The 24,427-nt window shown below is 42.0% G+C and overlaps 1 protein-coding gene across 7 annotated transcripts in view; it reads right to left on the bottom strand.

Annotated features, from left to right (window-relative positions):
- LOC117605030 (disintegrin and metalloproteinase domain-containing protein 10) overlaps window positions 1-24,427 on the bottom strand; it is a 142,904-nt gene that overhangs the window by 96,624 nt on the left and 21,853 nt on the right. Inside the window, exon 1 of one of the 7 annotated variants that reach the window (XM_034325805.2) lies at window positions 13,037-13,148. The exons of the other annotated variants lie outside the window; for them this stretch is intronic. The gene's annotated coding sequence lies outside the window, so the exon portion shown is untranslated. Of the gene's footprint in view, window positions 1-13,036; window positions 13,149-24,427 lie in introns of those variants that run through there. 7 annotated transcript variants of the gene reach the window in all.

Below are 24,427 nucleotides of genomic sequence, written 5' to 3'. Positions count from 1 at the left end.
TAGTTTCTCGTGTCGATTAAAGTCGTAAGCAAATTATGCAGCGATTTACAGGAAAACTTTTCGACCAGATAGCTCGTACGATCTTTTGCCAGAGTCGTCAAACAAGATGTTGCTCTGCCACCAGCTTCTACTGTAATTCGACTCAGCACTTGACATATCTGAAAAAATAAACGATAAATCTAAAGGGAATCTAATGTTTCGTTCGGGGACGAGCCAGTGAAAAAGATGTGTAAACGAGGAAATAACGATGAAACTTAATCCGAACGTGAATAAGAGAGCAAGGCTATTCTTGCGGGAATTAAAGCGAACGGTGTTCGTTCCCAGCATTTTTCCGTGTAGTCGATTGAAAGCGAGCCGAGCGTATACGACGGACCATTACCGTGGCGGAGAAAAGGCATAGGCGACCTGCATTTCCATCCAACGCGCATCGTTCGCGAGAAACACCAACCCCCCTGTGAGGAAGATCGTTCGAACTAGGCCAACTTGGCAATCGTCACATCACTTTGAACGAGCGAAAGTGTTTCTTTGAAGAAAAACATTCAGATTGATCTTGACGAAATAACGAAATCAGAAAAATATCTTTTGCTCTCTAAGCTGTCCTTCATTTTCGCGAATCACTTCCAAAGTCGCTGCAGCGACATGTTTTTGTGCTTTCAAGCGTGTACTGTTTGATCTTACTATCCTTTCATATATCGAAAGCAGTTCAGCCAGCTTGGCACAGTCGATCAGACACATACAATTTCGCTGTTCTCCTTTTACCTCGTCCACCATGCACGACAATACAACGAATCGAAGGAACTTTTAAGGTAGAATATACAAAACGCGTGTTCCCTGTGTCGAGCAATATTTAGATATCGATTTATTCATAAATGCATGTTCCGTGGGCTTCGATGCAATCGGTGAGCGAAGAATTTTTTTCAATTGGAAATAAAGTACATAGTAGGTACATACAAGAAGAAAGAAGGAAAGAAAGAAAGAAAGAGAATTCAATATCTACGTATTAAATATGTCTACGATTGAAAAGAAACGTAATAGTCACTCGATTAACAGCAAAGAGAATTAAAATGAGTAAATCGAACAAAGTCGTTTACCGAGTTTTCATTTTTCTAGTTGTTCGTTCTCGAAAGAATCCGTTTGCGTTTTCAAGCATTCTTCCGATCAGCCGTCGATTCCTCGAGCCGTCCTCGAACGCTCTTCCCAACTTCCGGTTATTCTTTCATCCGGAGAACAACGAGATGAAGCACGTTCTCGACGAAACGCGTCAAACTGATTTTGCTTTGCTTCGCTTCTGTTCGGTAAACGCCTCAGATCGTGTATAACACAATGACGGCATTTAACGTAAAGTTAATAGATATTAGATTATTCTATGATCAAATAAGTAGAATAGATTGGAATTTAATGCGTCCTACTTACAATTGATAGATCACAGTAACATTAGTAGTGATCAGGCAAATAATATGAGTCCGCGATAAGTCAGACGTGTCAGAATTCAAGGTGCGAAATTGTATAAGTATATTACCGAGCTTGCCGGAAAGAAGAGTAGAAGAAAGGAAGGAAGGAAGGAAGGAAGGAAGGAAAGACGAAGTAAAGAGAAGCACAGGAAAAGTGAAAAATAAGAAAGTCAGCCAGCCGCTTTCGAAGGATCGGCAGATTGTATTATCCTGTGAAATTTCATCGTCTTCCTTTCTCGCCGTCTAATTTATCGGACGACGATACGACGCGACGCGACGCGACGCGACGCGACGGCCAAGAAAATGGACAACGGCGTCGATGGTTTTTCCGGTTCTGCCTTCGGAAAACTTTTCTTCGACAAATCGAAGCTACGTGTCCGATGGATCCTGGGCAATTTCTTCTTACTTTCTCTTATGTATCCACAATCGTTCCACAATACGGCAACGTTAAAACCAATTCTACGCTTTTTAACTGTAAAAGCACTATCATCAATTTTTAATTGTAAACATTACGTACTTACTTTTTGAAAAACTGTTTTTCTACAACATCGAATAAACGTCAGAAAGAAAAAGAATGCAGAAGGAAAAGACGAGCCAGCCAGTCGAGTTTAATAACGTGGATAAAAAGGAATCAAAAGGTAAATTGCTAGAAAACTTGACAGTATTTCTTTGAAAACGTAACTAACTCGTCCATTCCATGAGAAGCGGCAAGCAAAGAAATTACATAATACGAATGAATGTCCCTGCTGAAGGAGAGACTGTGGAGATAACGACCGTTTCCAAAGCATCCCCTCATCTACATTCCAGGCGGATCGTCTTACATAGTAAACGCCAGTTGACAGTTTCGCGAATTAGTCTACGGCGGAAACGTGACTACGGGTCTGCAGTGGCTGCTTCTCTATACTCTATGGTCTTTGATTGGCGCGCGACGAAACACGTGATGCAATTTACAAAGCTCGCCTTACCAAAGTAATTTTCCACGATACAGCCAGCAGCACAGTTTCCCTTACGTCGCGTCGCGCGTCGCGATTTTATATTAAACCAATAATAATACGAGTACTCGCGGTTCGTATCTTACACGTCGATTAATTATTTTACTATGAATACCGACTACATTATACATGTATGTATGTATGTATGTATGTATGTATGTATGTATGTATAGCCAAATAGTTGAAATCAAAGATACGTTAGCTAGAAGTTTCATCTGAAACGTTTGTTGGAAAAACGTGAGACAACAGAGTAGGGAGAAAGAAGCGTGATGCGATAAAACTCGTACATACACCTAGCCATGTGAGCGCGTATCGAAGGTTAAATAGGATTATAGCGCGCTGGAATATATGTATGCATGAGCTCGGCTTCAACCGAGAAAGTAAGAATACCAATTAGGCGTGCAAACAGTGCCGCCTGCCTGGTCGTTGCGAGGGGTTGAAGGGTAGCACAGGTTGGCGAGAAGGCGAGAAGGCGAGAAGGCGAGAAAGCGATAAGGATTCTTCCGAGGGGATGGCGTTTAAGAATTTCCCTGTTCGAAGGAGAAAATTCGATCGAAGCTCGTCTCAGGATATGATAAAGGCAAGAAATTCAATCGGTGATCCTCGCCTTTCGCAAAATTCAATCTCAAAGGGGTGGTTGGTTCGTTGTGCGGGGTTGCGACTCGATTAGCAAGCTTTTTAAGAGCTACTTCGTTTTCTCGTTTACCTACCCTCGTGAAGGTTACGCCTTTAACTCAAGTTGAAATACAACCGAGCCGAAGGTTGATCCTGACGGTTGAAATTAATTGAACGCGTTGTTTGGATAATCGATGCTATCGGATCGATCTAGTAACTTGACTCTTTCAACCGGGAATATTAATTGTCTAGATCGAGATCGTCCTGGGACTTTGATGAAATTTGATGAATACACAGATGGGTGTTTGGACACTGGCAAAACAAAGAAGTTGATGAATAAAAAATGATATCGTCACCTTTTTGGAATAGAATTTACAACTAAAACAGATGAAATAAAGATTGTACGAAAAGAAGAAATTTGACGTTTGTCAAAGTTAATAAAAAGTAGGAAAAATGGAAAAGGAAGGAAAAAATGTGACAAAACGATGCGATGCGGTGGTGGTGGTGGTGGTGGTGGTTCGGAAAGTCGCCAACCGCTAACCGCCATCGATCTTAGTTACGTGCCGGAATAATACATAATAGCCAATAATATCGGGGCAATGTATCAAACTATTGGCGGTATTCTATCGACAAACCGTCACTGCCATTATACCTTACATCACATAACATAAATATATTATGAACGATTGACGCTTACTAGCCGAAGAAAAGAAGAAAGCCACGGGACCTGGTGAATCCATCATTCCTCGTATTTACCGCGGCTCATCTTCCTTTATGGCCAGTCAATGCTGGAATGCCCGGCAGCGACGAAACTGTGGAATTTATACTCCCGTTGGCCGTAAAGCTTGGACGTTTATTATCGCACAAATCACAATCTATAACGGGAGAAAATGTTCTTACAAGAAGCTATTACGTGACGCACCCAACCGTCTCAATCGATAGGATGGGATGGACAAATTTTATACCCCACTGCATTGTTTAATTTACTACATTTCGTTTCACGATTTTTTCAAACTTTTTTCAACCTATTTACCAGAAAACCAGAATATCGAGATTGAAACGAAACGAAACTCATAGCTTCACGTTTAAAAATATTTTGGAAAAATCATTGAAATTCTAAGAAATAAATAAATAAATATTTGAGCAATCATGATCTGCAATATATTATATTTTCCAACGACTAACACACTAGGGAAAACTTACGCGACCGGAAGAGTTTGAAAGGCCGCGCCGCGCCGTCTGTAGAGGCGACTACAACGACACAAAAGCTTGGAGGACTTCGATTAACACCGAATGTGAAATTATACATACATATGGATTCGTGCATCGATGCTCGATCAGCTTACTCTACTTTTCGTTGCACGTAATATGTGTACAATTTAACAGTCATCAATTTATCCATGAGCTGGCAGTAGAGAGTTTTGAAGAATCCCGGTAAAAACGTTTCGTGTGCAGGAAAGTTATCGCTCCCAAGGGAACATGGTGCACCTGGTTTCACGGATGTAACGAAATTTACAGGCTTGTCGGATGGTGGCTCCTGGGATCAACGAAGAATCGGCTGTAAAGAAGGTACCCGACAACCTCGAACAACAAAATATTATTATAAATCTAATGAAAGAAAATAAATGAAGCGGTAGGTACCTAATGAGAAAAATTCAAACACGATTGATATCGATGAAATGACACAGAAATGGTGAAATGGTGCAGAAATATTGGTATCGATACGAAATCAGTTTGGCGCGATATTAATTTCCCGTGGAACGACCAGTGTTTTTCAACATCCTGTACGAGAACGTGGATAAAGATATCCGCCGCTTAATCGCGGCAATTAATTTAGCCGAACCACGGAACGCAAAGAGCCGAAGACGTTAATTGGGCATCCGACGTGGCCTAATTATGTGCTTCAAAGAGTTAACAGGATTGAAACGTGTTTCGATAGCGCATCGCATCGCATCGCATCACGTCACATAACACCTGTAACACACGTACCAGCAAACCTTTCAAAGCTCGGTTCCATATTTCCTCGTATTCCCGATTGATTGCAGTAATTAATAATTCAATTCTCCTACTATGCCTCGATATATCGTAATTTTCTTTTATTCATTTCGCCCAAGTGAAAACCGACATTTATTGACTCGATTCTACGATATTCCCCGTAAATTCAACGACAATGAAAGTCAATTAAATTAACATTCTTTTAACAAGTGGATTATTCTCTGAATCGAATCTCATCTAACAGACTATCCGAGTTATATGTATGTACATATAGTTGAGCGACCTCCACCCCTTTACCACCGTACCAACTCAACCCCCGTATCTACTTAGCTTTTACTCTGGCGCATAGTTCTCCTTGGTAGACTGGTATCCGGTCGAGACTTGCGGTGCATCTCTTGGGATCTTCCGCCAGGACCTCGAATCTCCCAGAAATTCATCTACATCCGCCCAGCACCGGTGCGCTGCGCTGCACCAACTCGATAAGTAATTATCAGAACAGAAACTTGGATCTTGTCCTTGGAATTCATTCTTTAAACTTTCATTTTTCTCTACAGATTGGAATTTTCAATAACTCAAAGTTTCTTCTTCTATTATGCAATTATGAAAATTAACATTCTTTAATGCATTCTATAATTATTAATTATAATCTGACCAATTTCAATCTATCGTTGTAGAACTTTTCAAACTCGGCGAGTTGTTATTCAAGTACTATGTGCAAGAGTAGGTAACAACTAGATGGTAAGAAATCGTGTTAAATTTAAGTAAAGAAGGAAACCTCCCCGCACCGTTCGCGTTCGTAAGAGAAACGATCTTATCCCAACTTAAAAAGCACAAGTTAAAAGAAGATTTCCTTTTAGAGTAGGGGTGAAATTCCCTTCCAAGTCAACGTACGGGCAGATTTGTAGCTGAAAATCTGCCGCATCGAGTGAAACGACGTGCAACAAAGTGGTCGTTTCACGTTTGTGTGTCGGGTTTAGCGTGTTGAAGAGAGAAACCGCGGAAAGCCGCGGTTGCATAATGCACGAGTTTATCGTCGCTACGCGAACAAATATTCGAAACAGAGTATTCGACCATTTTGGTGGAGTGAATTCAAGGGAAACCGATTCCTTTCTGACTTGTATAGTCTATTCGCTGTAAAAAGCTGGACCCGTGATCACCGAGATTAGGGTTCGGTCAACCATAGACCAACATGATCGAATTCATAATAAATTCATCGGGATCCGTTTTCCCTGGTACAGTGTTTAACTTACAGAGAAAGTTATTATATTATTAACGATTTCAATTTTTAACGTTTAATGAATGTTACAGGAAGTACCTATATTCGACAGGTATCGTGAAATTTAATTAAAAGCTTCAGACAATGAATCGAGTTAAAGGGTAGATATTGTAGGTGTATGATATAATTGCTAAGGGGATCAAGTTGATACAAGGGGTGCGTGTCACGGTAGAAACAGCTTAGAATGATAACGCGTCGTATGATAATGCTGACGTCGCTGGTAGACAACAAAAGGTACATCCGACTTTCTCGTTCCTGTTACAACAACAGTAACAGCAACTATTCAACTCACGCGGAGAATTTCTGGTCCTTTGAAATCCCCGACCGGCCAGGGAAGCCTGTATTGGTCTGCGGTACGAAACCGACTTTGCTATGGACGTATCCTGGCCCGTACAATGCATTCACCATTGACACACCAAAGTCCGGGGAAGTTGGCAGAGAATTATCCGGAGGCGGCATTCACCGATTTCGAATCGTATGGAAGAAAACTTTGATACAGAATCGCATAGCGGATAGTGGAAAGGCAAACAGCGATAACAATAGCGAACTAGCAAGAATCAAGCGTAAAATATCAAACGATAAATCTAATTTAAGATTAGAACAGACACTCTGACTGTGACTTTAATTTCCTCTTTCGTTCATCTACAAAAGCGCCTCGGAAATGTTGCGCGCGCCCCGACAAAATTCGTGCCTTTTCAATGATTACCAGAGGAACAATGCGCCAGGATATTACGAAAGGATGTCAGTCAATATTCGAAGCCCTACAACGATCCTTTTATACCCCTTCACAAAGCTTTCTTCTCTAGCTGAAGATCAAAACCAGCGAAGACAGATCTTGGAAACTTTTCAACGAACCCAGTTCCAACCTCGATCCAAAGAATGCGAGTGAAATAAATTTGAAAAAGAAAAAAAAAAAATGAAACTGTTCGCGTTAAATATTTCATTCGAATTCAAAGCTTAATTTTCTTGCACGAACGAAATGAAAAGCGTCGGGCTCGTTCGTTACAAGCTGCTGCTGCTAAATGGCTACCAAGTCTGAATGAATTTTTACGATCCACCGTTAAACCTGTGTACGGCTTAATGGACAATCGAACGACAAGTGTATAAGTTACGCAACAATGAGCCCGACCGATTTGCAAAAATGGAAAATAAATCGTCGAGGGTTTACGCGGCCGGATACACGAAACGCACAGGAGGCGCAATAACGGCAATGTCATTGCATCGCCAGTAAATTTTTGGTCCAATGATCATCGACGATATTTAATCGAATAATCGGTATATTTCCGTATGTCCAACCAACCTTTCCGTCTGTGAATCTGCGTATCTTGTTTTTCTACGTCTATCGAACCATTAAAACAATGCTCGTTCTATATTATACTCTTGAAAATTTTCCACCAATTCGAAATTATACATACGGTATGTATGCTATGTAGCTATCGAAAGAAATTGAAATAATAAATATGTAGGTACATATACATACTCGTATAAAGTAGGCAAGTATGTTGTAAAAGGAATCCTTATCTTGCAACATTGTGAACAGAATTTCCAGATTATAAAGTAGCAGGTAGGAAGATAAAAGTAATCGAAAATTGGACAAGGATTGCATGGAACAGAGTCGCGGTAATAATCGTAGCCTGGCATCGGCGTGGCGGCGGCAATAAAGGTAACTGTTCGTGACTATTATCGAAATGCTATCATAGAAATATGCTCCCTCGTTATCGCGTACAGGATCGTCCGACAATTATCTTTAACCCTATCGTTGGTAAGATAAATCTTGAACAAGGTGTTTTTATTAAAAATTCTTTTCTTCCTTTTTCGTTTTACGTAAAAAGAAATTTTGTTGAAAATTTGAAATTTCAACGAAAGAAGAAATCATAGATTGAACATTGTGTTCCGTAGAAGGAAATAACACGTTCGCCTCGTTCGTTATTGATCTTAAATCCTATCCAATAGCAATAGCAGTTTCAAACTAGTTGCTCTGTGCACACAATGTTGATTGCTACCTGCTATGTTAATTGATCACCAGAGAGAAGTTTCCAAGTTAGTTTCCATCGATCGAAGAAATTGATACGTGACCATCTTCAAAGCTCAAAGTCATCCTGAATGTAAGCAGAGTGTAGTACGTTCAAAGTAATTGAGAAGCTTCCGTTGCAGACGTTGATGGAGAAAATTGATGGCTATCCAGTTGCATACAACGCAACGGTTCGGTTCTGCGAATCGTTTCAAATTTCCTTCTATCATGTAGAACGGTATAAAGTGAACTTTGTCTTTTCTTCAATTTCGATTGGAAAATATAATTAATATTATTTGTATTTCGACAAAGTCTACATAATATGTAGGTACATTGTATACGTGCTTATCGTCCGAGTGGCCGCATTCGCGATGGCCGACAATAACGAGAGACGTTAGCCCATTGACAATTAATCAGCACGAAACTGAAGAAGGAGTTGGGAGATGGAAAAAAGAGGTGAGCTTCCTAATTAAACTCGCGCGAAATGACGTCGCTCGTGGTCGGACACCGCGAGTCGTGGTCGGATTTTCACGGGTAATTAATCGAGCATAATATCATCAGCTTGCTGACGTTAACGCTGATGCTGACGCTGATGATTCTTCTCAAACTGATCGACTTAGACCCTGAAAGATCACGATCAGTTTCCGTTCTTCATTTAAATATGTAGGTTGCACTTATCGTGCAACGATATTGAAATATAGAGAAAAATCTTCAGCTCGTAATAAAAGTTTATTTACTCTGTATTCGTGGTGTCCATCGTCGAAGATGGACAACAATACTGTATCGTATCGTGGTGAAATCGAGATTTAATCGTGTTCCGTTACGCTCGACGCAAGACTTATTCGGTTTCAATGGCATTGTTATTCATCTCCAGTGTGAAATCGGTGAACCGTGCGATTAATCTTGATGTCATTTCACGTGTTCGCGCGACGCGACGTGGAATGGCTGTGTCCGTATTATGCCCTACGTATTTCAAAATGGCCTGCACGCGACCGAGCGCTTTTATTTGTGGACAAACAAAGCCGTGGATCGCTACACCTCAACGAGTTTATTTTGCACTTTTGTTTGTTTTTTCTGTTTTTTTTTTTCTGTTTTTTTCGTTTTGCTTTTTGTACCGTAAATTTTATAAATACTCGATGTACAGCGACCGCGGGCGTACGTCGCATTTCACTCTGGTAGCAAAACGAACAAATAAATCACGACACCCCCGCGTTTACTTCTTTACCCCGATGGCGACCACGGTATCGCCTACTTTTACGTTATCGAAATTGATTCTGCTCCGCGAATTTTTACGCGACCAGTCTATTTTATTTAGATACTATTATTATTATCATCATCATCATCATCCCGGACGATACATAACCGATTGAATAAGTCGAAGAACGTTATCTCTGCGAGAAGGAGTCGTCTTTAAGAGAAGAGAATTGTTCTACTCAACTCGTAACTCTAAGAAACTAAATTATATCCTTTTCGAGTGATTGAGAAGAAAGAGGAGAAGCAATTATTGTTCCTGTAGTAGAAACGATTTAACAAAAGAGGACACTGGCGACGGAATAAACGCGACGTTTTAGCGCGCGGACTTCCATTGGCGATGCATTAGCGAAACGAGTAGAAGCTCGTAAACTTCAATTCCATTTTACCGTGTAAATTCAGTTAGAGAAGGTTGAACGAAATTTGCAAATTTGTGAAAAGATAGGTACGCTACGCGTTCTTCGTTTCACCGATTGCTGCGATTCACTCTGATTTGCATGGACAGCCTTGAGCGTATACATACATATACAGTAGTTGGCTGAAACGATGTCGCGACGAGGAGTTTTAAGTTTCACCAGCCATAACCACCAACATCTCCCAAAGGTGAGGGTGGCTGGGAAGGGTAGGGATAGGCAGGTCGAATGAAAAATGGAATTGCAAACGAAGAAGACGGAACAAAGTTCCGTCCTTCCGGCTGTATCAGCAGCCAAGTGTACTTTTGTTCGTGTAGCTGTTCTGCGACCGCGGCCATCATCCTCTCTTTCTCTGCTCACTATGCTAAAATCTCCGCCATAATTGTTATGCAAACTGCCCGTTGAATAATGCAGCGTGCGAAATTCATACGTGCTGGGACCGCGCACTTCTGCCGAGCCACGCTCGTATCAAATAATTTTATAGCCTGTTTTAATAATTAATAGGCGGCGCGGCGGACGAAAGTGTTGTACCGCTGTCTTTGCTATCCGTTGCTTCAATCTCCTCTACTCTCCTTCGAGGAGACGAGTCGTGCTCTTCTCTTGAAAATCTACGACCAATGTTTTTCCCTTTATCTTCCCGTTGCGCTGCAAGGAAAGAGGAATTACAGGAATTCCTTGTTCTCTTCTCTTGTAAAATTAACTCAGAGAATTCCATAGAACGATCTTAATCTCATTCTAATATACGAAGGGCATACTTTTCATGATTCTGTCAGTTTGTCAGTCCGTGCACTCGATCACGAAGAAAAACATCCTTAGAAGCTATTACGGATATCCGTGGTCGAGTTGGTACCACAACGATGGAACCAATTAATTTCCCCGGTGGCGGAGAGCACGCGGTTGGATCCGGTGCGAAAACTTTCCGAACGCGAGCTATAAGTTTTAATTGCGACCGGTCAAAGGTGCGGAGGCGTGTCAGAAAATTTAATTAACTGTCCGGGAAACGCGTTGCCACGCCATGCCACGCCACGCTACGAAGCCTGTCTTTATCCGGTTGGTTATCCGATCGAGCAGAGAAGGTATGTGTGTCGCCGTCGCGGTGCCGCGCCGCCGCGCCGCAACAACGGGCAAACGTTGGTTTTGTGGAAAACAATTATATCCCAGAGGTGCATTGTTGCGCTCGAATTCTGCTCGAGGTATTCGTTCAAATTTTAACTGCCCGGCAGCATTTGTCGCGTGGCGAGAAATTAACGAGCTCGTTAAACATTGTCTGCCGGAAAACGATGCGTTGTGATTTCTGATAAATTTGATGAAGCAATCTTCTGGAAATCGTCGACTCTTCTTTCTTTTTTCTACACCATGTAAGCACCATGTAAGCACCATGGTATCTAGTTTACTGCCGCGAACAACGCCGAAAATCCGGGAACCAGCGAGAGAGTTTCGAGAGACCTCTCGACTCCACGGAATTTCCTACAGCAATTTCAACGAGTCACTGCAAAAGTTTCATTCAAAGATTGGCAAAGCGAGCGAAGGAGACGAGACGATAGTAAAAATTCCGTTCAAGGCTACGAGAGGATCTTCGGAGCGATGAAACAACGACAGGATCTCACCGACTGAGGTTTATTACTCCGAAAGTGGCTCACCTTCGTATACGAAAGTTGGCTGAAAGACGTTTTCCTGAATTTCCATCCGGAACATCGTGCAACCATAGTACGGATATATTACGCGACCCAGACACTCTTGGAATCCGATGATACGCCGGAGCCGAAGCTGAAGCCGAAGCTGGAGCTCGGTGAATTGTTTGAAAAGGGATCAGGATAAAGGCTTTCAACGAGATCGTATCCAAAGAGGACTTATCGAAAGGATAACGAAAAATATTTGCAAGGTCCGACGACGATGGACGTGTCCATGGTCCACTTTGTCTTCCTGAAGGAAATGTCATCTCTGAAGGAAAGTGGCCGTCCCTCTCCTGCTATTTTCAATATATCTTGTATTGAAAACAAACGGGAGATGTGTTCATCTCAAGTCTCAAGGATTATCAAGGTTATATTCTTGGGATCGTGTAAATGTGCAGAGAAGATTAATAATAATAAAAAGAAATTAGAACAAGTTCCTGGATAGAAAATTTTTCCCGTTGTTTAAAATTTCAACTTGACCTTCTTCTTCTTAATTTCTTCCCTTATCTATCTTCTCTATCTCCTCTGCCTTTCCATTTCCCTAGTTGCCACCCGTCTCGCGTCTTTCTCTTTGTAATACACCCTGAGAATCGTTCGTCGGACGGGAAATAAGAAGGTACGAGCACTGTGAAGAGAAGCGGCGAGACGAGGCGAAGCAAAGCACTGACTCCGTTCGTCCGTATGTAATTTAGAAAGCACCCTTCAGGATCCAGGAAAGCCTGGATGCTCCATTTCGTCGTCACCCTTCTCGCAGCTGGCTCGATATTACAAACGTGCGAGTTCTCAGTTATCCGAGTGGCCCGTAAATTGTATATCTCTTGCTACTTTATTTTGCTTCGTGAGAATGACACGTTTGAAAGTACGGAATGTCGCGAGAACATCAGCCTGCAATTTCGTATGAAATTTACATTTAAGCGAATGAAACGTCTCCAGAGAAGAACTGCATTCTTCTGTTTTCATTTTATTTCGCTCTGGTGACAAAGAGAAGAAAATACTCGTCATAAGGAGAGAAATGGTCGACGATATTCGCCAACTGCTCTGTATCGCTATATATCATTCGATAAATATTCTTGGCAGCAAATAAACAGGGGATAAATATACCTGACTTGTGCTCCCCTTAAACAGAGTAGGTAAAAAAGCAATTCCTAATTAATCAACTTGTACTAGCGTGATCTAACAAGTTGAACCTTATAAAGGATGACGGACGCGAACACATTACATCAATTTTCCATCGCGAAATTCCATTTCTAGCCGCAGAAAATATGAAAAGCAGCGCGAATTCCATCCACTCTGACACGATTGCGTTTGCTTTCCACTGCCAACCTCCCACCCTATTACTTCTGCATTACATACGCCTACCTTTTGATCTCGTTCCTCTTATCCCATCTCCGCGTTTCTCTACTCTTCGTTCAGGTATTCGCATCGAAGTCATCGCACGTACAAAAGCCACTGTCGACAGACATCCCCGTGAACGTCGATGGCTGTGAACGGCGCGGCGCGGCGCGGCGCGGCGTGCCCGCAATTCTGCTTTCCTTCTGGCCCTTTCAACCGGCCCCCTTCCTTTTCTTACCTCTCACCGATTCAGCATATCTACTTGATCCAGCCAGGTTTTCAATTGTGAAAAACAACTTTGAAAAACAAATTTCTGGAACGCATCATAATCGGTTCTGCATGAATTAGTAAAACATTGAAATCGTTTTCGTAAAAGCTTGATCTTCGGGGGTAAAATCACATTGTCTTATCGTGTGAGCGACGAGATTTTCAGGATGGGAAATCACCCTTCGAGCGAGAGAAGAGAAATTTCCTGTGTCGCGGTACTTTCAACCCGTCTGGAACGTTGCATCGGCATTTCACCCCTTCTCCAACATGGAAATTCCATACGGTGCGTGAAACGTGAAACGCGAAACGAACCCGGAAAGAGAGAAATAGAGGCGCAGGAACGAAGCAAGAATTTTCATGAAACATGAATGGATTCGATCGGAACAATTTGTTTCCTCGTAAATTGGCCAGGAAAGGAAACGGATGGGGTCGGTCTGGGCATCGTCGTCGTCGCGCGGCGCGGCGCGGCGCGGCGCGGCGGGACAAACATTAAAACCGCACTTTCAAACTAATCAGACGGTGTTGAACTATTTTCTCGTGATATCGTGTGTCCAATTCCAACCTTGCTGCTAGCTGAGTAAATTGGAACTTGGTTTAATATGATATCGGTTTAATCAATTGACCGGTCGGTCAATATTGAAACTAACGATAAGTTTAAAATACGTAGATCTAGGCAAAGCAAAAAAGATGAACGACGCGACGTGGAATGCTACCTATGCGCGGTCCTGTGGACCGTTATCATCAAGGGATGTTTAGTCCCTTTGTCGTGTGGGACACGAATGAAATTTCATTTCAGCTGACCGAGAGCCAGGGATCTTATTGCCACGCGACGTACAATATTATGCGACAGAGACCCTACGAGGGGAAATCGTGTGAGTTATGTGTGAGAACGAAGAAGGGTTTACCATTTTTCGTGAGCGAGGTAGTGAAACAAGCCTGTTGAAAAATAAAGCTGACTCGGTGGAATAAAGATGACCGTTCCGCGTGACCGAGTTTCATAAATGTAAAAAAAAGAAGCAACCTGAAATGCCATTGATTTCTGATCCCGTAGCAATGCTGAGCTTGCAAGAAGGAAACGCCTGCCCAAATCGTTGCTCCGTGACACCGCACACGATCATTACGATCATTGCGATCAAAACTGGTTCGTCGCGTCGCGTCGTGGTGTCTCTTTGTAACACGTTATTTAATATAAAATCCAAGCGATGGAAACGATGTAAGAACAGATACGAGATCAATGTTACAAGCGCAATGTTGCGGTTGCTGTTTAAAGAAATCCTAAGGGTTGTTGCTTCTCCCGCAGTATCGTACAACAATATGTGTATGGGATTCGGTACCTCCATATCCAATAAGGAGGATCGTAAAAGCAAGGACAGCGAATAAGATAAGCTTCCAGCCCCTATTTTCCACGATATTTCCACGTGTACACGTACCTACTACAGTACTAAATACGAAATACGAAATACGAAATACGAAATACGAAATACGAAATACGAAATACGAAAAATTTAAATTAGGTAAATTGTAGGCTAAAATTTTTCCAGAAAGAAAATTCTTCATCGAAATCTACAAGATTTCTAAAAAAGTTTCCCACGATTTGGAGTTGCTTGTAAAGCAAGAAATTGATTATGCAAATGACCAAGTGGAATCTATCAAAAAGCAAACGCGATCTGCATTTTCCGAACAAGTTTTCAATTAATCGAAAGTATTTCACTTGAAACTCGAGCCAACACCGTTGGCTAAAGATTAGCAATTAACACGCGGAGGGGAACTGTTAGCGGTTCGTGGTTCGTGGTTCGTAAGCGTCAGGGACGCATGAATTATGAACGGGGTGAGGGTTGAAGTTTGAAACGCGGGTTTTGGCTGGTGGCAAACGAAGAACGAACGAAGGATGCAAAGTTCGGAAAGTAGTGATCTCGAAAGGGGCTCCATTAACAGGCAGTTGCACCCGCTTTACCGGAAGTTTGTTTAAAGTTTAAACGCGGCCTGCCGAAGCAACTACGGTTAATCGGGGTAGATTAAAGCATCCTTCGAAACACGCTTACACGATAGAAGCCGAACGCCGACGTCGACGTCGACGTCGACGTCGATAATAAAGAGCAACTTTCGCCGCTGCTAATCCGACGCGGTGATCAAAGGACTTTTATTTGCAGATTGATTCTTGAAAATTACCTTCTATCAGGACACAGGACATTGACCTTTACTAAGGAAAGTTTTTTACCATCCAAAGGGAAAGAAACCTATAGGTAATATTATTAGCTACATTATATTCATGAACAATTGATGAATTAACAACAACTCAAGTAGGTATACAATTTCAAGACAGAAAGTAAGAGAATATCGAGGCAAGGAGGAATATCGTAAATATGCACAAGATGTTTCCTCGGATTTCACGGGTCACAAAAATCCTTGAAAGGTGTCGATAGAGATACAAGTCCCGTTTCTCGGTAGATTTTCTTTTCCCTTGAACGTTTCTTCTTCCGGCGCGGCAGCTCAATAATCTCTTCGGCGCCCATAAATTCCAAGGGTGGCGAGCTTTAGTCGGAACATAGCATTCTCTGTTGAAAAATGCGATACGCGAGTCAAAATTAATACGGGCCAATGCTCGTGCCAGATAACGGCTCGCCGCAATTCGTTTCGACCAGGATGATATTGCCCCATTCGGAAAGAAGAACACGTATGAGAGTATAATTTCTTCCTACCTCCGTGGAATTACATTTTCATCGGTTGTAGAGCTCGATGGCCCTCGTAAATTGCCACTCCCCGTTACACATATTTTCTTTCTTTCCCTCGTGAAAATCATCGCGGAAAATTGTTCACTAGTACTAAAGTGATAAATTGGAATTATTAACGAAATATCAGAAACGCAAAGATCAGAAATATCAAAACAGTGTATTCTTTCAGAGGAAGAAGTCGAGGGTAAAGAAAAAATAAAAGCTCGTACGGTGACCCAGTTGAGAAATCGCGCCCACCTTTTGCGACACTTCCGCTCGCACTTACTAATTAAACCGCGGCGCCGCCCCGCGCCGCTCCGCGCCGCTCCGCGCCTCACCCTCAAAGCAAACGCAGCAAGACTCGGTTTAACGTGAAACGTGCACACGGTTACGCGCATTGTCCCGATGAATGCTTATTGTAACCAAAAAGTCCAGCCAGACTTTGCTCATAATTTCCCGGGGGTTACAAAGGCGGCCTGGGGATCTGCGTAACAATGAAAACCGACTAGGTTTACAAAGCGGCCGGAAAATGGCGTTTCGAGTTGTTGAAAAAGGAGAAAGCAACGTGTGGCGGAACTTGGAAATACAGTAAGTAGTGTACTATGTATTCTATGAGAGAAATGATTTTAGTTGTACCTATAACCGTAAAACACCTTGAATAATTTTCAAAAAGGTGATCAGGATAAATTGCACATCTCATTAACCAAGAACGAGAGATTCACGGAACGAGTGATGAAGCTGACGAAATCTGAGAAATGTAAAAAATGGAACGGGCGAATCCGCGCGAAGCAAAGCGGAGCAGAGCGGAACGTCACTCGACAGACGGACGAGACAGTTGTTGTTGGTTTAAACGACACGAAGCGACGCCGAAATAATGACACAGGTATTACGGACCGAAATATAGAGACGAGGTAGCTCTAACGGGCAATAAGAACGGCAACCGGGACCGAAATGAAGCCCCCTTTACGCGAATATGAATAAGAAACGAGACGGCAGCGCAAGCTATTCTCATTTTCATCCAACGAAACTTACTGCACGAGGCGAACTCGAGCCTGTTATACCAAGTTTATACGCAGCCGGTAACCATCCTCTGTAGAAGCTCCAGTTACAAGCAGCCCCTTAACCATCTGCCAGCCCGCCAGCCCACCATCCCTCCACCACTACCACCTCTTCAGCCCCCTGTCTATCTTCTTGTGTACCCAGGCTATTCACTCTACTGCTTATATTTTCGCGCTGCTTTCTACTCTTCCAGTGCTTCTTGACCGCTCTATTTGCTCAATGATATTACTAATAATACATACATATCTCGTAGATACACTTTTGTGTCTGCTCGTTGAAGAAAAAACAGAAATTCCAAAAAAAAAAAAAGCAGCCTTCGTTCCATGCTTGGTAAACGATTGCCATGGTAATCGTCGCGATAAACTGATTCTTGCAATACGAGGCTTGCCAATTCGCGACTAGCTGTTCTGCTTTCTTTAGAAAGGATTTCCTCGCTCTGTCCGATTAACATTGTTACGTTAAACGCTGTGAAAATAGAAGAGAAAATCGAGAGGAAACGAAGAATGAAGAAAAGTCGACGAATTGGAGAGTGGTTTGAACGAAGGGTGGTAGGAAGGATCTTCGAGTTGTTGGAGGAGCTGTTTATTTGCAACGGTACTGCACTTAATTGTGAGCCGGATAAACTTTGAGTTGGACTGGAATTAAACGATTCTTCTCTTTCATCCTATTTTTCTATCTTTATCCAAGGGTTATTTCACTTTGAACATCTACTAGTGATCCGCTCGGTAGAAAAGAAATTTCTAATCGTAACTTTCCTTCCAATTCCAGTGAATTGATCGAAAACAGTAAATGCCCATTTTTAAACGCGACATTTTTCACGATCGGAAATTTTCCTCTTCGATTTCCGCGCTCTCCAGCGGAAGCTGGCTCTAATTTCAGCGAGCAGGGGTTCATCGACACATTTCTCGAGTAAAATGCACGCTTGTCGGTGGAAAAATTAAACGGGAAGAAATATCGACTCCAAACAATGCCGTCAGCGTGGAAAAACTCGAGCTGGGACGCAATTTTCCGAAGCAGCTTTAACTTTTTTCCAAATTGAATCGCTCGTCGACTGAGAGGTTCGTTCTCCAAGCTGCACCGACTTCCCGTCAAATCATTACAGGCTTTCAACGTACAAACTTTAGATAACACATTTGCTGCTTTCTCTAGCCATCTCCTTGAAATAACTTGTTATTTTTCCGTTGAATCTGCGATAAAATGAGAAACGTCATCGTCATCGTCATCGTCTGTTGTTGTTCGTCTGACGACATACATTCGACAAACGAAATTTCATTAAGCAAATGGGAACCAAAGAAAAAAGAAAGAAAAACTTCCGTGTTTCTTTTCTTTTTTTTCTTCTTCCCATACATATATGTATACATATGTATGTATTTTCACGATTCTGCTATCCGATTTGCTTCCTGTTTTATTTGATGAAACAAACAGGACCGATTCGCCAAATATTTTCCAACCAGCGAACGAACGAACGAACGAACGAACGAACGGACGAAAGGCTCGTAATTAATTACCTGGTTTCAGGGTTTGCGTGGAAATCTAACAGATGCTCTGGTGAAAAGCAGTAAGATAATTGAAAAGATCGAGTGCCTGAGACAAACAGCGATTCCGTAAGAAGCTATGTACCTAGGTACATACGTATATGTAAGTATATTTGCACCAGTCGAGCGACGTAATTAATTTTTATCTGGAAAGGAGCGAGATCGACTGTCCTTAATTTAACGATTGGCAGGGCAAAACCTAACTGGGGCAAAAAGAGGGAAGCTAATTTAATGTAACGTTTATATAACGGAGTTAAAATATTTCTTCAAGTTTCTCCAGTGTACGCAACAAGATAAAGGTAACGAAATACGATCGAGCGATGGCAATTGAATAGTAAAGGGGGATGCGAAGATAAGCAAACGGGAGTTTACCACAAATTTGGTGTCCGATGACATATTGTTAGTGCACGTTCTTGACAGCTAATACCGAGATTGTTAATTACCCTATTAGCATTTGGAACGGGGAGTTCTGGTTGCACCTATATGGTGTGTACCTATACCTCGTTGGCCCGTCGCGTCGATAGGGGAGGGTATCTAGTTACCCCATCTACCCTCTAACCGCTATCTTGTACCTCTCTGTCGTACGGTATCGGTGTCCTTTTCTAGGTAAGCACTAATGTACTTGCCCGTAGTCACGGAACCATGCTCCTTTTCACCGTGTGAGTACCGTCCTTAATTGAACTCGGATTTCTGGCGATTCAATAAGCCAATTCTTGCCGAGCTCGATCGTAACAACCTTTTATTCTACGTAGTTTTGTACATACATACGTAACATAAAACAATTATGTATGTACCTACTAAATCCCTCATTCAGTTCTCTTTTTAACTTTTTCTACGCATGTATACGACACTTTTGCAAACGAGCGTTACAGTTCAAAGGATTACGTTTGGTTCCGAGATTGTTTCAGAGTTAGGGGAACTCGGTTGGCTTTATCGAGCGTCAGAATTGCGACATTGTTACAAGGTAAATGCACAGAGCGATTCCAAAATGCTGACAGAAAATTCGTCACAGTCTACTCTGTGGCTCAAAGGGAATGCTTGATGGCGATTGTTTCGGAGTTGGCAAAAGTTTGTCAGACTCGCCGCGCGCCGCGCCGTTTGGACCGTTAGAATTCTAATACCAATGTGTGATTCCTGGTACACAGAGAGGTGTTTGATGGGTAGTTATTTAGAGAAATAAGTGAGTTGAGAGTTTATTCGGAAATGACACTCCTACATAGAAATTACATGCAGCCTAAAAATTGAAATTACCGTTGATAATTCATTTTTATCCTTTGCCTTTCAGATTTTATGTACAATTAGATCGAGAGAAAGAAGCGAAGCGCGTAACGTTTCGCGAAATTGGAGCCTTTGGTTAATTAGTTTCAGTCTCAGTCAGTCGGTGGTTCGTAAAGCTAACAAATTCATTTTCTCCTTACCATCAACTTGAGGAAAATTAATTTTTCTTCTGAAATGAAACTTGTTGCTTTTAATTCCATCGCAATTTCATATTTTTATGCTTCTCAAAGGCTATCCTTCCGTGTTTAAAAAACGAACACGATTAAACGTAGATATTTGCAGATAAAAATTTCAAAATTAATTTGTATCAAAGGAGGGTGAAAGGAGAAGAACTAAAGCAAATACATACAATGTTTGACATTGAAACAACAAAGCCTGAAACGCAATAAGCACGTAATGCGAGTGAATATTCATACTTTGCAGCGAGTAACTGCGCATGGGATGCTATCGACGCCGCACAATTACGAACTTTGCCAAAGTTTCGGATAGTTATTAGAACGTCGAATAATAATTATACTGTGAAACAATCTTCGACCGGCAAGTATTTCGATACACGATGCTACGTCGAAGTAGCAAGTATCCGAATATGCCAACCATCTCTGAAAACTTTGATACAGAAGGAACATGGAATTATCCTTTTCGTTTCGTTTCGTTTCGTTTCGTTTCGTTTCGTTTCGTTTCGTTTCGTTTATGATAAATGATAACGTTTACAAATACTTGAGTGCAAACAAATCAGAGGGACTTATCGTTAGACTACATATAACACTCTCGTCAGAGCACACGTGGTAACATAAACAATGCTCGAGAACGTTTCAGATCTTTCTCAAGAATCGGAGAATATATGGGAATGGCATAATGGAAGGAAAGGGTGCAGTTGTACTCGAAAACAGGGAGGCTAGAGTCTAGAGAAGAGAAACCGAATCTTTGGAGGCAGAGTGGCTGGATAAATGGAAGAGGTTGGTAGACGGTTAACGGACGAGAGAAAGGGAGATACGTCATATTCCTTAAACGAGGGTGGAACGTCAAGACAAGCTGGCGCCACTCATACCTATCATCCAGAGAATAACAATATTCTATAGTCTCTATCTACATGTCGTTTCGTAGACACGTCGACGCTACCGGGTTGCTTGTTGTAACTAAGGAAAATTTTCAACGGACCAAGAAGAACGGTTAACATGCCGGGGATGTGCTTTAGAGTTTACGTTACGGGAACATGTACCACTAATTAATCCTTTTATAAAGTTCGTTATACCCAAAAACTTTGAAAATCACTAAATTATTATATTCGCGATTCGAATACGTTGGAATTGTTGACAAATTTACGATAGAATCATCGCTAGCAGCGCATACTTCCGGTCGTGATCAATTCTCTCCGCATGGACCGCCATACGCGATGAACACGCGTGGACACGCGTGAACACAGAAATATGATATAAATTTTGTTGGATTAACAGGAAGCGTTGGCTCGCTTTTAAACGTCGATATGCGCTGATTGTTGCCAGAAGCCGGCACGCGGACCGGAAACCGACGACTGCCGTGCTAACTGCTTTATGAAATACCGATGGCGTGGCCGGAAGCCAACCGTTTCCGCGTCGAGATCGCGAAACGCCGATAAGGGGGTGGATTTATGTATAGGTACATATCTGGAATTACCGTACGAATTCTCTGTTAAACTTTTAGCCAACTTCAGGAGGAAAATCGCGACATAAGTGCGTCGTGGAGTAACTGTAACTGAAACTGTGAGGAGGGAGGTTTGAATATATTAAAGCTGCTTGAAAGGAACTAGTGGGCGATGATGTAGATTCTACTTTGTAAAGTAACTTTCTCGTGCTGGTATACACCGGCATGAGAGAAAAGGAACGTTTCTTCGCGTTAATCATCATAGAAAACGCTGTTACTTTTTTATTCAGTTAACGTATTATAGAGTTGGGTATATATAATTATAAAGTTGCCACGAGAGGCAATAGAGAGATTTCATTCAGATAAAAGGAGAGAAAAACAGATGAAAAAAGGGTTAAGAAAAAAAGGTGAAAAATCTTCTTGACAAACAGATAGCCTAGATAGCGATCTGAAAGTCTATTCATCGTTCGTTTCACCTTGCTTCAGCAGGCTCCGAACGCGCCTCCATAAAAATTCCTTGCTTGCGAAAATGGGTGGGGGAGAATGGTTGGCAGCACGCGTCCCATTTTCACCGGGTGGCGTACAATTTCATCCCTCATTCAACCCTCTCAATTGCCAGCGCGAATGCTCGATCCCGGCGGCAATCCAGTCGTAAAATCGAGTCACGTTCTAATCGCGTTTATTTTAATTTCAGCGCGACCGAGCCGAAAAAAGACGCCGTTTTAACTCTCTACCAAATGAACGCAACTTTTTTCCTACCCTTCAACTCTGTTTCTAGCCCATCCATGAGCTTTTGCCTTTTCTTCCTCATTTCCTCCCTCCCTTTCTTTCTTTCTTTCATCCTCGTTTCTTTCCTTTTGAGTAATGAAGTCGCGGTAATCAAGACGTAAGGTTCGAGTCGGGCTGAAAGAAACGAGCAGGTATCATTAAGCGGCGTGACCCTCTGGCAGAGTAGGCACGTTCCCGCGTAATTGGACCGGGGCGGGTAAAAAAAAAGAAAAAGAAAAAGAAAAGGAAAATAATTGATGATATCCCGACGTATCGAAATCCCCCGCGATTAATCTTATAATTTGCCAAACGCTCCTACGGATCGCATCGGTCGAGCCGCTCCACGTGTCAGCTAATCGATTCGCAAAAGCACCCAGGATACCCTTCGAGAACCTTTTATCGCAACTTTTTATGTAATCCCGAAATTTTCGTAAAAACGTATCTACAACTATTAACACTGATTACCACTGATTTAGTTGAAATTTTGAAATTTTGAAATTTTCTTTTCTTCCAGAATTCAGAAGAATTTATTGAGAAATTTTGACGAGGCAAGAGGCAAGCGCTCGCAAGATTTCCACAAGGTTGTAAGCACTTTCGAAAAAGTATTTCGAAAAAGTACCCAGATGGTATTATCGCGCATCGTGCTCGAAGGCAAGCACGAGGAAAGTTCGAAGACGCTTTTCTTGCCGTCTACAACAGCTTGCTCTCGAGATTTACGAAGCAGTTATGCCTGGCGAGAACATGTGTCCGCGAGAATTCGATCGTTTCTTTCCGCGCCGCGCGACGATAACATTATCTGCGATTTTAACGCTTGAACGAGGATCGCAATGGTTCGCACTTCACTGGCCCGTAAAGCTCGCTATTGCGAACCATTCGTGTGGCCAGTTCACCGATGGACATTTTACCAATTTCTTCGACACTTTTGCGTTCACGCTCGTGATCTCGTTCGCTTTAACGCGTTAAGCGAACATGCTAAGACAATGCTAAGAAAATAAAAGATTGTAGAAAATAAAAGAAAAAATCTTTTTTATACATATGTACATATGTACATATGTACATATGTATATGTAGGTATACCTAAGTACGGTTTAAAGTTTAAAAGAACAATATTCCCTTGTGAAACATTATGGTAATGTCGATAGAGAATGTAATGGTGGAATACTCAAGAAGCATTGAAAAAGAAAAACGTCGAGTTTCCACGATCGGAATTTATACCCAGATGAGGTACGATCCAGAAAGTGTTGGAATAATCTCGTAGCTTACTCCTTAAAGAGATTCAGCCGAGCTGAAATGGTAGGTTCTGCCCTTTCTCTGATACAATCCAGCAAGTTCAATAAGATATATTTACGACTATAGCACACGCGGCTCCGGTTATTACGGGTTCAGACTTTCATGCTACTGCTGCTGCTGCTGCTGCTGCTTTCGACGTTTCCATGGACGGTTATGTTTTATACCTAGCCGGCCCTATGGCTTGATCTTCGAGATCAAGCTTGGCCTATCGGCTAGACATCCGCCGGAAATTGCGGCCCCTTCTACACTCGTATATATTCTATACAGCATACGCCATACGCTATGGAAAACTGCAAACGAAATCGCGATGGAAATCGAAGGAACATCTATAAAGATGTTCGAGATAGCGCACCTGCTACCATTAATGTTTTTATTCAGTTTGATTTCTCAACGATTTTTCTCGGCTCGACAACGTGTGAACAGTGGTGAAAAGCAGTTTCCATCGCTAAAAGGATTACCTACTACATACATATGTTTTATGATATCCCATTGTAACGTTTCTCAAAAGAAATTGTAAACGGCACTTATCTCGGCACAGTCTAATTTAACATATTATTTTCCTCTCGTTTTAAACACTCTGTTAGCAGTGAGAAAGCAGAGAATTCCGGTACGTTTCAATTACGAGGTTTTGCGTTATCTTGATCGGTAAATTCATCAAGGGAACTATAACTGACTGCCGGTGACCGATGGCTAATCCGAACTAGTGTCGTTTATCGAATCGACCATCGAACTGTTGCAATTCATGTCGTGTCCACCGATATTCCTCTCAATGATAAGATCGTAAACGTTTTCGGCAAACAACCGATCAGTTCTAATTGCATTCGTACACCTACCTACATATATCGTTAATTATCTATTGATCGTCCTGACGCGACGTTCGATAGTCGGAA

Source organism: Osmia lignaria, chromosome 5, assembly GCF_051020975.1.
Source record: "Osmia lignaria lignaria isolate PbOS001 chromosome 5, iyOsmLign1, whole genome shotgun sequence".
Classification (NCBI taxonomy): Eukaryota; Metazoa; Arthropoda; class Insecta; order Hymenoptera; family Megachilidae; genus Osmia; species Osmia lignaria.
The sequence above is the reverse complement of the archived record's forward strand: the minus strand, read 5'-3'. Positions and strand labels throughout refer to the sequence as shown.